Source organism: Pinus tabuliformis, chromosome X (assembly GCF_031772625.1).
Source record: "Pinus tabuliformis cultivar Carrire ecotype Pingquan chromosome X, CPIR1, whole genome shotgun sequence".
In the NCBI taxonomy this organism is placed as follows: domain Eukaryota; kingdom Viridiplantae; phylum Streptophyta; class Pinopsida; order Pinales; family Pinaceae; genus Pinus; species Pinus tabuliformis.
This window is the reverse complement of record NC_142308.1, coordinates 1,404,765,674-1,404,780,784: the sequence shown is the minus strand read 5'-3', so window position 1 is coordinate 1,404,780,784 and position 15,111 is coordinate 1,404,765,674.

Below are 15,111 nucleotides of genomic sequence, written 5' to 3'. Positions count from 1 at the left end.
ATCTCGGAGTACCTCTTTCTCTGCCTTAACTTGAATGTTTTCATCCTTCCTTTTGGAGGATCGGACCACTAACCTGTTCCGCTAAAAGCTTCATTTATTAGCACTCCAAGGAACAAACCTTTCAGGTTTGAGAATGTTTGGCTTACTCACCCTGACTTCATCACCAATATTGGTAAATGGTGGATGGAAGACTTGCCCATTCAAGGCACGAAAATGTTCCTTCTGCAACAGAGACTCAAACACATCAAGCTCAAACTTAAAGAATGGAACAAAAATGAGTTTGGCAATATTTTTAAAGCCAAAAGAGAAGTGGAACAAAAACTACGGAAAATTAGCCAAATTCTCATCAAGGAAGGCTTCATTGAGGATAGGAAAATGCACGCTGACTCTCTCCAACAGGAATGGGACAACAGAGGTTAGCGGGAAGAAATCTTCTGGAGACAGAAATCAAGAGTGCAATGGTTTAAAGGAGAAAGAAATACAAGGTTTTTTCACAAATCTACCATGGAACACATGGCCCATAATCATATTACAAAACTCATAGATCCTCAAGGGAAAGAGCTGAGCACACACAAAGATATGGAATCCATTATGGTACAACATTTTCAAAACATTGCAGAGGAGCCTATCTTAGACAGATCTCTATTTATTAAAAGCTTCACTCAGCACATTCCAAAACTGGTGACCAGGGAAGACAATTATAATCTCAACAGGCCAGTGACGGAAGAGGAGGTCAATGAAGTAATCAAAGAGATGCACAATGGGAAAGCTCCAGGCCCGGATGGTTTCAATGTAGACTTCTTCAAGGCAGGCTGGGAAATAGTCAAACATGACATCCTTGAGGTGGTGGAGGATTCGAGAAATTCAAAAACAATTCTAAAAGTGCTAAATGCCTCCTTCATAGCCCTAATTCCTAAGCAGGAAAAAGCTATGACACCAGATCGATTCAGGCCCATAGCTTTATGCAATGTAGTATACAAAATCATCTCTAAAGTAATTGCAAACAGACTCAAGCCCCTTCTTCTAACTCTCGTGTCTGAGGAGCAAACTGGATATGTGGAAGGAAGGCAAATTCTCAATAACATCATTCAAGCTCACGAAGTGGTGCACTTTTTCAAGAATAGTAAGCAAGCATGTATGATCATACAACATGACCTAGTGAAAGCTTATGATAAGCTACGCTGGTCATACATTATAGAAGCACTAAAAGCGTATGGCTTCGACCATAATTGGATAAGATGGGTTATGGCTTTGGTTACCTTTGCTAGCTTTTCAATCCTTCTCAATGGCTCTCCATCCAGATCCTTTTGGCCTTCGAGAGGTCTCAGGCAAGGAGATCCACTCTCCCCCTTTCTCTTTATTCTTATGATGGAAGGATTAGGCAAAGCGATCAATTTAGCCAAGGTGGAAGGAAGAATCCAGGGTCTCAAGCTAACCCAGGATGGAGACTCATTGACTCATCAACAATTTGTAGATGACACCATGTTGCAGGGCACACCCACGGTCAAAGAAGCCAAAGCTTTCAAACAAATTTTGCATGATTTTGCTATGGCTATTGGCACAAAGGTAAGCCTTACAAAATCAAAAGTTTTCTTTTTCAACACTAATATTACTATTCAAAGAAATCTCTCCAGAATTCTCGGCGTTCAGTGAGATCATCGTCCCTCCAAATATCTGGGAATACCTCTCATTGACAAACCTCTGAGCAAGGAAGTTTGGGAGCCAATGACTAATAAACTGAAGGACATAGTGAGTAAATGGACAAGTAGATCTTTGAATTTAGCAGGCATGATAGTTCTCACCAAGGCGGTCCTACAAACCATTCCAATCTACATGTTTCGGCTCTTCCTGTCCTAAAAGGAGTTTTACAACAAATCAAGAATATTCAAAGAGATTTTATTTGGGGCAAAGGGGAAGAAAAAAAGAAATGGGCTTTGGTAGCTTGGGACAAGCTATGCAAACTCAAAACTCATGGCTAAAGGAAATGAGAAACCCATGGGCCAAGCTCTGAAAATAGAAATATGCAAAGGATTGGCAAGAAAGGGACCATATTCGAATGACAGGACACATCAGGGGCTCCCATATTTGGAACAATGCTTGGGAGAACAGAGCCTTAGTTCAGAAACATAGTTTCTGGGAGATCAGAAATGGGAACCTAGCCTGGTTTTGGGAGGATAACTGGCAGCAGGAACCCAACCTATGCAGAGAAGGACTGGACATTCTCAAAGATGATACTGTCAACAAAGGGCTACAAAAGGTTAGTGACTATTGGGATCAGACAAGGAACAATGGTAAATGGAGAACATGGAAGGTACCAGTTTACAGTGAAGAGACCCCTTTGAAGGCCCAGGTTGAAGCTCTTGCAACGATCCTGGAAAAGAGAAAAATTTTGATCTCAACTTCCACAGACCAACTAAGATGGGGAAGAAACAGTGAGGGCAACTTCAACCTCAAAGAAGCCAAAGGAATTGCCACTGGACATAACCTTCCAAACCCTGATAAAATATGGAAGGACCTATGGCAAAACCCTCATTGGTTGAAAATCAAACTATTTGTGTGGATGGTATAACACCAAAAGATTCTGACTTGGGAAAATCTTAGAAAGAAAGGTTTTGCTGGACCATCTAGATGCCAGTTCTGTGGTCATCATGCAAAAACGATGAATCACCTTCTCAACCTCTGCACATTTACCTCAAGCTTATGGCACTGGGTTGCCTCAATCTTTAGGCAAACTAACAGGGATGAAAATGGCATCTTTAAAACTTTAAAGAATTGGAGGAAAAACCTATTTGAAAATGAGACATTTAGCATAGCCTGGACTCTGATTCCAGGCTTTTTGATCTGGAATGTCTGGAAAGAACGCAACAACAAAATTTTCAATGATAAATCTGGCTCAACCCAAAGCATCATAGCTCAGCTCTTAAGACAACTCAAAGAAACTGTAAATACCCTTTAGAAACAACCTCCCGAGAATCCTCCTTCTCACCAGGAGGCTCGCATTCTTTTTCTTTTAGGCCTCCAGAAGCTAGTCCCCCAGGTCACAAACATGATAGCAATACACTCGCAACCACCCCCCCTGGCTTTTTGAAATTCAATATAGATGGAGCCTCAAAAGGAAACCCGGGGGCTGCGGGTTACGGTGGAGCTATAAGAGATGACAAGGGAAATATAAAAGTCATCTTTCATAGTCATTTAGGGAATGCTACCAACAATATGGTGGAACTAATGGCCATACAACATTGCTTTGAGATACTGATGGATCTCAATATGCATAACACAATCATAGAGGTAGATTTTGAATTAACAATTAATTCTATTAAAAAAATAGTTAATGGCTCAACACCGGAAAAAGTCTCAAACCATTGGAGACTTTTGCAGGTCTATCATTGTATTCAATCACATCTTAGAATCTTGAGAACCCTAAGTTTTGTTCATGTATGCAGAAATGCCAATAGATTAGTGGATCGGTTGGCGAATGAGGGGGTGCTCTGTAAAAAAGATAACAATAAATGCAGGTGGGAGTTTGCACCCGCAGGGAAACTGCATGAGGACTGCCACATTCTGGCAAGCGCAGATAGGGAACATTATCACAGTATGAAGGAGAAGCAGCAATTTGGAAATTAAGTTGATGGAGGATAAGGGTTCAACAAGTAGAAGACCTCAGAATCGACATGATTGGGTCTTCCAGATGGACGGAAGGAAGCGGAGAAAGGGTGGTATGCTTTTTCGAGGAAAACAGAGTTTTAGCGGTTTAGTGGTTTTCGGGCGTCCCCAATCCCCTAAGCGGTATTTTAAGGTTTGCCCCTGATGCCACTCATCAATCAACATGTGGTGACGGGTGGAGAGAGAAAACCGCCTTTATCGGGCGGGTTTTCCTTGTGCTTCTTCTCCGCTCGATATTCTCCTCAACCATCAAATCCAGCTTGTGAAGATCTACGGCCACGGTTCATCGAGCTAGTTGGCGGTGTTATCCTCCGTGCTATTTGTGATCTTGGGTTTCGGGCAGTAAAATTGCTCGGGAGTTATATCCCTGGGCAGACCCGATTGGACTCTTGAGATGGTTTTGAAACCTTTTCAGGTCCGTTGTGTTTGTTAAAAGGTGTGCTAGTTGAGATCCTGATTTTGCCCCTCTACCGTGTGATCTTTAGATTCAGATCCTACGGTCGTCGGTGGTTGCATAGTTTTGTGGGCCCTAGGCCCAGTTTTCGAAGCTTGGAGGGGCCTGGTTGTTCCTGTAGGCCTCAGTGCCGTGGTTTGTAACATATATTTGTAACTTTTTAGTTAATGAATGAGAAGAAAACACTCTTGCTTTAGCAAAAAAAGAATATGATGCCTCACTAAAGCTAAATCCATTTAAATCTTTGTATGGTAGAAAATGCATGATATTGATTAAAAAAATTAACCTAATTGATAGAGTTTATCCATGAAGTGTAGACCAATTAGTTTGTGTGGGGTTTAGCCCCCACTAAGTCAAAAATTCAAATCTCATGGGGAGGAATTGAGAATGGGAACCACTTTTGGGGGAATTAAATTATTCCAAGGAATGATCAAGCTTGATTGATCTTTACACATTGGGACCGACTTCACCCTAGGTTCAACCTTGTTTAAAAAAACTATTTAATAGAGTGGTGCATAGGCTTAAATTGCTAAAAAAATTAGAATAACATGTAACTAACTTGGGTTGAAATTATATGGGGCAAAAGAGTGTGTAGATAAAGGCATAAGGCTAAAGGAATTTAAAGTTGGGGAGCATGTGTTCCTAAAATTAAACCAAATAAAAGTTATTTAAAGTCAAGTTGTTGTACAAAGTTGACAACTAGATATTGTAGACATTTGAAATCCTAAATAAGATAAGATATGTTGCACATATGCTTGCATTGTTTGCGAGCATAAAGGTTCATATTTCATGTATATTTTTTTAAATATGTACATGATCTTAACAATGTTATTGATTTGGCTTTGATTCAAGTGGAACTTCAAGGGGGTTTCTGGATACAATTAGTTTGCATATTATATAGGAAGGCTACTTTTCTTTGGACCAAGGCTATCAAGTTGGTGGAAGTCTAATTGATCCATCACAACTCTATCGAGGCAACATAAGAGCTAGAGGAAGCCACACATGAAGTGTAATTGCATTTGTTTTGAAGTTTTGGTATTGTACATAGTTGTAGGTTAAGGGGGATGAGTATTTAATACCCCAATTTTAACCCTTAAATTATGAATGCGTATATAATGTTGAAATTACTATAAGCCAAAAGCCAAACATATGTGGTACAAGTAAAGAATGACCATGCACTACATAAATTTGTAAATTGAAACATAATATAAACTTTGTAGAGTGTGCAAACATAGTACGAAAAATAAAAGTGGGTAGTTGATGAAGGGAAGAAATTGGGGTTAGGGGCCAAGGGGAAGAATGATATCATTTTATTTCTTATCCTAAGTCCTTTGACCTTAAATATAATTATTAAATTGTTAACCTAGATTGAGATGAGTTGGTTAAAAAAGAGATACATGGACTTCTCATGAAGGCATGTCATCTGTTTTTGCCATGCAGATATTATCCAAGGTTTTAAGCATGCAAGTGGGTTCTTTCTCATTATTCCTTTGGGTTTTCTTCTTTGTGTTGAAGGTTATCATATTTTTCTAACCATCAAACTTTGTGGAAAACATGACTAAGTTTATGTCTCTTTGTTGAGATAAAGAGAGAGAAGTAATAGTTGGAATTCCCTTGTTCCCAGTAATAGAGATTCCCTGACCAACTTGTGCTAGGGAACCAAAGACTATTTAGCCAAAAATGGGATGCTATTATTTGTATTATGTAGGCTAGTGGGGAGAGGCTACTTGAATGGGAAGGTTCTAGTGTGAAATCTTCTTAAGAAGGAATTGGGTTGAGTGAGATAAATTAGAGCTAGATCATATAATTTCACCCTTATGTATACATATCCCTGCCTTGAGGGTGGCCTTTATGACAAAGCGAATGTGTGAGAAAAAGCCTATTATTGGGTAGGCTATTCTTTGTTGATAACTAGTTGATGGTTTTTTCTTAAAATTTCTTAGCTATTATTGTTGTGATTTGTTCGTTATTTTATCATTATTTTCGCTTAAATGAGTTTTTAATTTATTTCATGTGAGATGAATTGCATCAAACAACTCACTCTTTGGATCACACTTTTATTCAAAAGAACAAAATTACATTTTGCAGATGCTAAAAAGCATTCGATGATCAAACCAACCCACTGGCATCCAAAAAAAAAAAAAAAAAAAGGAGAAAAAAGAAAAAACATTATTCATTTCTACCCTTCTTTTTCTCCACTTTTTGCCAACGACTAGAGTTGGGAGTGGAAGATGCAATAGCCATTTGATTTTCTGTTACATTTACAAAAGTTTCTTTGTTAGATTCTAAATTCTCTAATGCATGAATTCTTTTGGCACCACTTGCCTCTCTTTTAGATATAATATTTTTTTGCAATTTGCTATTGGTGAGTTGAATCCATTGTTACTTTTGATAATTGAACCATTGTACCTACTTGCTCAACCCCCTCTTCTCCATGATTTGTTGGGAATTTTGTTCAACAATATTTGTAGCATTCATTAGGGTTTCTTCGTCCTTTGCTTTGGCATCACGAGAATATGAGAAATGGCATCCCTTTGGCTTTTGGGTCTTTTTTTCTTTTTCTTTTGGGACATCAAACAATTCACTCAAATATGCATGTTCAAGATTTAATTATTTCCTTGTGATTATATTAACTATGCATTAACATGCATGTTGCAAATAGAGTGCTTTTGGATTACCTTGTCACCTTAATTAGTGTGCAGAGGCTCCATAAAATCATCACCAACCCTCTCGAGACCCCGTGACAACAATTATAAGGGTGGGGAAAAGCCCCCTTGTTAAGAATTGAGGTCCAAACATGACTATACATGCAAATAATATAACACATACCCAACATGTTGGAAATACTTAGGGGGAGGGTGAATCAATATTTTGTTACTATTTTTCAATTTTCAGTTATTAAAACATTTGATGCACATAAATCATGAAACACAAATATTTATATAAAAATCACTTTTACAATTTATTTTTGTAAATATTTAGTAAATTTTCTTGTACAAAGTAAGCACCAACTTATAACATTTCTAGGCATTAACTTTAAGGAGATTTTGGTTCCCTAATTGAGCACCAACTCAACAAATTTGCAGGCAACAACCTACATGAGACTGCAATCTCCCTATCTGAGCACCAACTCAACAATTTATAGGCATAAAAATCTTCAATTTGTTCCTTAGACTCGTCAACACCAATTCTTGTTTTCACCTTTTTTAATAGGGTTGTTTCCCTACCATGCCATCTTTAGGTTCATACCTTCAAGTACGACCAAAAATTCTCCTTCTTTATCCTACTTATTTGTCACCTTGTTGTTTTGCCTTAGTCACCTTGAATTCATCACCTCATCCACTTCTACCTTCTCAATATGTTTGCTCAACAACAATTTGTCTACACTATAACAAAACATGACATTGGTGTCAGAAATAGTGTTGAAAATCATGTATTGGAGCATGCGATTAAGGTTCAGTTAGTGACGCAAAACTTGGCACTACAATGCATTTTCACTTGAACGCTAGAAATAGAATCGAAAATAATGTAGAGTTTAGCGCTAAGAACTATTTTTTCCATCCTTGCTTCCATTGTTGCATCCATTTGTACTTCTAGTTTTGCTCCCAATTGTGTTTCTGCAATGGCATCAACTTTTTTTTTGGCTTTTTAATTTACGCCAAGTGATGCTTCCATTATAATGTCGTTTGTTACATCTAGCTTTGCTTCCATTATGACAGCGTCTTTAGCTTTTAATATGAATTCCATTATTACTTCTTGGTTTTTTACTTGAATGAATTATTTGTTTACTTCTTAGGGAACGTCAAGTTTGACTTCTAATATTGTTTCCATTATTACTTTTTTGTTTGCTACTTGAATTGCCTCTGTTTTTGCTTCTTAGGTAACACCAAGTTTCACTGTTAGTATTGCTTCCATTTTTACTTCTTTGTTTGCTATTTAAATTGCTTATTTTTTGCTTCTCAGGTAACACCAAATTTTGCTTCCAAGATTGCTTCTGGTGTGTTTCTAGTTTGACTTCCATTATTGCTTCCTTGTTAGCCTCATGGTTTGCTTCCTTTTAGTTACAAGGTTTGATTCATGTTTAATGCTCGGGTTTGCTTCTTTTTTAGGTCCAGGGTTTGCTTTCTTATAGTGTTGGGATTTGCTTTTCAATTAACTTCCAATTTTGCTTATTGTTAAGCAACCAATTTAGTTTCCTATTAGAGCTGGTGATAGCTCCAAGTATGACTTCCAATTTAATGTCGAATTTTACTTCCATTTTAGAGCTACCCCCGTGTCTATTTAATGACTTATGTTGCTTCCTTTATAATTTCCATTTATTAATTTAATATTTTTTATTCAATTAAATTAGTTAGGTATATCATGCCTCTTAAATAAATAATATGATTATAGAGTAAGTCATGTTGAATTTGAAATAATTTATAGCATACCATTTATAAAGAATTTTTAGGGAAATGGACATTCATACAAATTAAGAACATCAATATACTTATTAAATCTCCATCAATATAAAATCTACAACATCCATTTTTTGTTTGAAGTTCGTCATTGAATTATTAGAATAGAATATTACAAAAAGTAATAGGCTTTGATACCAATTTTCTATTGGGAAACCGACCCAATAACAAAGGTTTAATGTCTTGAGATTACTAAAGTTCTATCTACTAACTAAAAACTTCTAGCATAATAGACAATAGACAACAGTGGCCTAATGGTCAAAGTGTTGAAAATGGCAACAAGAAATGCTAAAAATAGCATTGATATAAATAGCAGTTCGGGTACCAGTGTTGGACATAGCAACAAAGAATGAAAAATGGAAGTGCTAAAAATAGCATTGCTATAAATAGCATTTCGGGTTACATTCTAATTTTAGTTAGTCCCTGAACTAAAATTGAGAATTAAAATTCGATTTTGATCTTAGCAGTTGTTTGAAAAAAATTAATTAATTCATCTTGAGTTAATTAGTTGTAGAAAATCAAACATGAAGTCTATGTGAGGACATGCAACAGTTTCTCCATTAATTGAGGAATTTATCCCTTAGTTAAAGAGACAAGGATGAGTTGTAATTAGTTAGCTCAGTTAACTGAGTTAAGTCTAGTTAGATTAGTTCCAACAGTTTGTGGAATTAATTGTGAGTTCAGTTAGTTAATGCTTGCATGCATGTAACTGCGGCACTTTAGATAATTGAATATTCTCTCATAAATAACTCATGCATGTCAGTTCAGACAGAGACCCAGTTGAGATCATATAATGGGACAATGTACTATCAATTGGAGTATTTTTCCTATATAGGAAACTCATCCATGCAGAAGGAATTATCTCTTTCAGGATTATGCAGTTACTACTGAGCCAGGTGAGCAGTTTGAGGTGGGAATTCACACGTGGAAGCACTAAACCCCAGGAAAAACTGCGCAAGGAAATAGGAGGCTTGGAGGGCAGAGAAGAAGGTTTGTGAGAAGCCTTTGACTGTTTATGAGCAGCAGAGGGATTGTACTGAGAGCTGGATATCTTGTGAGCTAAAGCTTTGTGTAATCCGGACATATTTCCACTTGTATGATAATACAGAGATTGAGGTTTTTAGCTGAGGATTTCTTGAGAGTATTTTTCTATGTTTCATGTGTATGATTTCTTCTTCTCTGTTATATGTGTTCTGATTGATTTTGTTCAAATTGATTAAGCTTCCGTAAAGTTTGATTGTAGAAGTAGATCTAATATTTTGCTTTAGTATATTGCATTATCAGGTGATCTACAGTGGGAATTTCTACATGGTATCAAAGCTAGCTGATCTATAGAGAAATTTCTACATGGTATCGGAGCTAGCTGATCTATAGAGAAATTTCTACATGGTATCGGAGCAAGGTGATCAAAGCGAAGAACAATATACAAAGAAGGGAGAAGTTCAAAGTTTGAAGTTCTTGATTATAGAAATCGAGTTCTTATCACATCTCAATTTCACCAATGGCGTTCAACGATTTAAGACTTGAGTATGCCCTTGATGGCAGCTCGAATTATATAGTCGGGAAGGATCGCATGGAAGCAATATTAGAGGATAACGGTCTAAAGGACTTCATTGATCCAGAAGTCCCCAAGCCGGCAGCGGCTACTGCTACAGAGTTGGCGGAATGGAAGAAATGTGTGGCTAGAGCAAGGAGAATCCTTCTGGAGGGAGTTCGAGACCACATAGTCTCGAGTTTCCATGGGAAGAAGACACCGTTTTTGATCTGGAAAACATTGAAATATCTATATCAGAACAACAACGATTAGAGGAAGCTGGCGCTGAAAGACAAGCTTTAGAAAATCAAGTGTGAAAAGGGCAACACGATCTCTACATATCTGAACAAGCTCACCACCTGCAGGGATGAGCTTGAAAGTGTAGGGATCACGACAGCCGATGATGACATGGTGAGTCTAGCTCTCCTCAGTCTTCCTAAGAACTGGCATAGCTACCACGACTCGGTAAACGAAAAAGAGAAATTGCCAAATTGAGAACGACTTTGGTGGGATTTGATGCTGGATGAGATACAGAGAAGCACCAGAGACGGATCTTCTTCATCCAAGGAGGATGAAAAAAATTACGCCTTAGCGAGTAAGACAAAGAAAGGGAAGGAGAAGGATTCTCATCCCAAATCCAATTCTTCCCATGGTGGGGAAGAAGTTTGACAAATCAAAAGTGCGATGCTTTCATTGTCATGAGGTGGGCCATTTTGCTACAAATTGTCCACTGAAAAAATCCAAGAACGGATCCTTGGAAGGATCAGAAGGTGAGGCATTGGCCTCACAGTTCGAGTTGGATTTCACACTCTTTTCATGCATGGTTTCATTCATGGTGGGATGTGGTTGGTTTTTTGACAATGGAGCTTCTTTCCACATGACTGGTGACAAGATTTTGTTCAATACCTTGGATGAGAAAGATCTCAAAATAATCATAGTGATGGGTAATGATGAAAAGTATAGTGCCTCAGGTGTAGGCATGGTTGTTTTTCAAGGGAGCATGGAGCTCGCATTACCTTGACCGATGTCAAGTATGTACTAACACTGAGGAAAAATTTGGTGTCGATCGCAATGCTGGAAGACAAACCCCTATGATGAAGTCTTCAGTAAGGGAAAACCTCAGTAAGGAAAAGGTTTTCCTTCGACACATTACCACTAGACAGGTGAAGCAGATCGGTTCACGAGTCAAGAACCTGTATGCTCTTGAGGTTAAAGATGCATGCAAAGCCTTGAGGAGCAAGGCAATTGATGGAGACTTGATGGTTGAGAGGGAGAGTACATTACCTCTCAACATGTAGCGCCAGAAGAAGTCTCAGACAATTGTGGAGGAGCCATAATTGGTGAAGCAGCTTCAGGAGGTTGTGGAGGAGCCACAACTGGAGAAGTTGAGAGGAGATTGAGTGGAGGAATCCACTTATGCAGAGACCTCCAGTGGAGGGAAATTTCTAGCCAAGTGGGCATAGGGATCACATGCATCCATACTTTCAGGTAGGAGGTGGGACAATGTGGAGTGACAGTCCCAAGATGGTTGGAATAGGGGCAGGATCACTGAGGTACACAACCTCTTTGATTAGACCTTGCTACGGGAGCCTTGATGAGGAGTAGTAGGACTGGCTGAGTGGGTAGAGACAGATGCGGATGGAGCAGCAGAGAGAGCTACAGTGCAGGAGTCCCAAGACTGTGCAGAGCTAACAAACTACAACAATGTGAGAGGCACAAGAGTGTTGCAGTAGCTTAGAGGTCAGAGAGGGAGCACTTGTCAGCGGCAGTTGGAGCTTCAGCATCAAAGGATGTTTCTAGTCCAACAAGGAGGTCAGTTGGAAGTTTTTTTGTTTTTAGAGTTGCTGGAGCAATAACACTTGGGAGAAGTGTTGCATGCAGAACATTCCAAAGGTTCAAGGTCGAGTTCGAGTTGAATGCCTTGGTGAGAGAGAGTGTTGAAAATGGAAACAAGAAATGATAAAAATAGAAATGTTAAAAATAGCATTACTATAAATAGCAGTTTGGGTACCAGTGTTGGACATAGCAACAAGGAATGAAAAATGGAAGTGTTAAAAATAGCGTTGCTATAAATAGCATTTTGGGATACATTTCAATTTTAGTTAGTCCCTGAACTAAAATTGAGAATTAAAATTCGATTTTGATCTTAGTAGTTGTTTGAAAAATAATTAATTAATTCATCTTGAGTTAATTAGTTGTAAAAAATCAAACATGAAGTTTGTGTGAGGACATGCAACAATTTCTCCATTAATTGAGGAATTTATCCCTTAGTTAAATAGATAAGGATGAATTGTAATTTGAGTTGTAATTAGTTAGTTTAGTTAACTGTGTTAAGTCCAATTAGATTAGTTCCAACAGTTTGTGGAATTAATTGTGAGTTTAGTTAGTTAATGCTTGTATGCATGTAACTGTTGCACTTCAGATAACTGAATATTCTCTCATAAATAACTCATGCATGTCAGTTCAGACAGAGACCCAGTTGAGATCAGATGATGGGACAATGTACCCTCAGTTGGAGGATTTTTCCTATATAGGAAACTCATCCATGCAGAAGGAATTATCTCCTTCAGGATTGTGCAGTTACTACTGAGCCAAGTGAGCAATGTGAGGTGGGAATTCACACATGTGGAAGCACAGGACCCCACGAAAAAATGTGCAAAGAAATAGGAGGCTTGGAGGGCAGAGGAGAAGGTTTGTGAGAATCCTTTGACTGTCTATGAGCAACAGAGGGATTGTACTGAGCGCTGGATAGCTTGTGAGCTAAAGCTTTGTAGGAATTTACAGGGTAAGTTCTTCAGACAGAACACCAAAGGACACCGCTCACAAACAGATCACAGATCAATACACTAGTATTTTTGACATGGTTAAAACCCTCAAAGAGGGAAACAGTCCACGACCTGAGCCAACGCGGCCACTTCAGGCAATTTATTAATAAAAGAATGAAAATTTACATAAGCTTCTCTCATGGACGGTTACCCTACAAATTACCCTCCATGCTCTTTAAATAGAGATCATGGACCCATTGAGTGTTAAGACGCGGATCAAGTGTCGGTAATACCGAGGAGAGAATGAATCGTCAGATCACTACATATCGTGACCGTCGGATTGTAAGTTACAAAATGTACATAGTAAAGAAACACACTTAACCTAACTCTATACTAGACCAAGTTATACTTAACTATTTCCTATGTGTCGGAATATCTTAACATCCCCCCTTAAGAACAACTTGGGATAGGATTGAAGGATTTACAAATATGACACAATAGGAGAAGGAAGGAGGCACTAGAGCCTATTTCCCCTTAGTGACAACTTCCTGAACTCCAACCATAAATCGAAGTTTAGTAAACTTCGCCTCTGTGAGAGCCTTTGTAAAGATGTCTGCAACTTGATCATCTGTTGAACATAATTGCACTTCAAGAACATGGTCGTGAATGAGCTTTCTGATTAAGTGCATGTGCATTTCAATGTGTTTGCTGCGCTGATGTTGGACTGGATCTTTGCATAGTTGAATGGCACTTTGATTATCACACCAAAGTGTAGTCAGATGTTGTTGCTGAAAGCCAAACTCTGACAAGATCTGATGAAGCCACAAGGCTTCCTTACTAGCTTCTACGGCACCACGATACTCTGCTTCAGCTGAAGAAAGAGAAATGGCACCTTGTTTCTTGCAAGCCCATGTAATAGGTCCTGAACCAAAAGTGAACACATAACTTGCAGTAGACTTCCGATCATCAAGGTCACCAGCCCAATTGGAATCAGTGAAACCAACCAATAGAGGAGATGCTTCGGCACTGTAATGAATCCCAAACTGAACTGTACCTCGAACATAACGAAGTATTCTTTTAGTTGATTTCCAATGACTTTCATGTGGGTTTTGCATAAACCGAGCAACAAGGCCAACAACAAAGGAAAGGTCAGGACGAGTATAGGTTAGATACAAAAGTTTTCGTACAAGTTGACAGTATAAGGTAGCATCAACTTCAGGGGAAGTTCAAGTGACTGAAAGTTTGACTCCAGACTGAAAGGGAGAAGGGGCTAGCTTACAGTCTTCCATGTGAAAATGGCGTAGAAGATCACAGGCATACTTGAACTAGGAAAGGGAAATACCTTCCTTGGATTGCAAGACTTTAAGACCAAGAAAATAATGTAAGTGTCCTAAGTCTGTCATTTCAAACTTCTTTTTAAGGCTGGACTTCACATGGTTGGTAAGGTTGGTATCACTACCAGTGAGGATAAGATCATCAACATAAAAAACAAGAATAATAAGAGACTTGCCCACTTTCTTGGTGTAGACAGTATTGTCAGAATGACACCTAGAAAAGCCAGATTCTAAAGGAAAGCTATCCATTTTGGCATACCAAGCCCGAGGAGCTTGCTTGAGACCATAAAGGGATTTCTTAAGCTGACATACAAGGCTGGAGTCTATTTGTATAAAGCCAATAGGTTGTTCCATATAGATTTCTTCATGCAAGTCCCCATGCAAGAAGACATATTTAACATCCATCTGATGGACTTCCCATTTGAAAGAGGCAGCAAGGGAAAGAACAAGGCAGATAGAGTTCATTTTGGCAATAGGGGAGAAGGTTTCAGTGTAGTCAATGCCTTCAACTTGTGAAAAACCCTTAGCAACAAGACGAGCTTTATGTTTATCAACTTTCCCATCTGGTCCATACTTGGTTCTGTAAACCCATTTGCATCTAACAAGTTTTTGTCCCTTTGGTAGAGGAATAAGATCCCATGTATCATTTGCCAATAATGAATGATATTCTTCATTCATAGCTACTTCCCAATCTGGATGGCCTAAAGCTTCTTCATTGCTGCTTCCAAGGCTTCCATCTTCTTAAAGCATTTGGATGCTAAGTGGCCATCTCGATTACAAAAATTGCAATGTCTATTAGTCTTCTTCCCTTTGTTTTTATTTGTCTTATCATTTTGTTGAAATGATTTTTCATTTTGAGGCTGAAATTGCTTAGGACCCTTGTTTGGTTTAGGACCATTCCTTT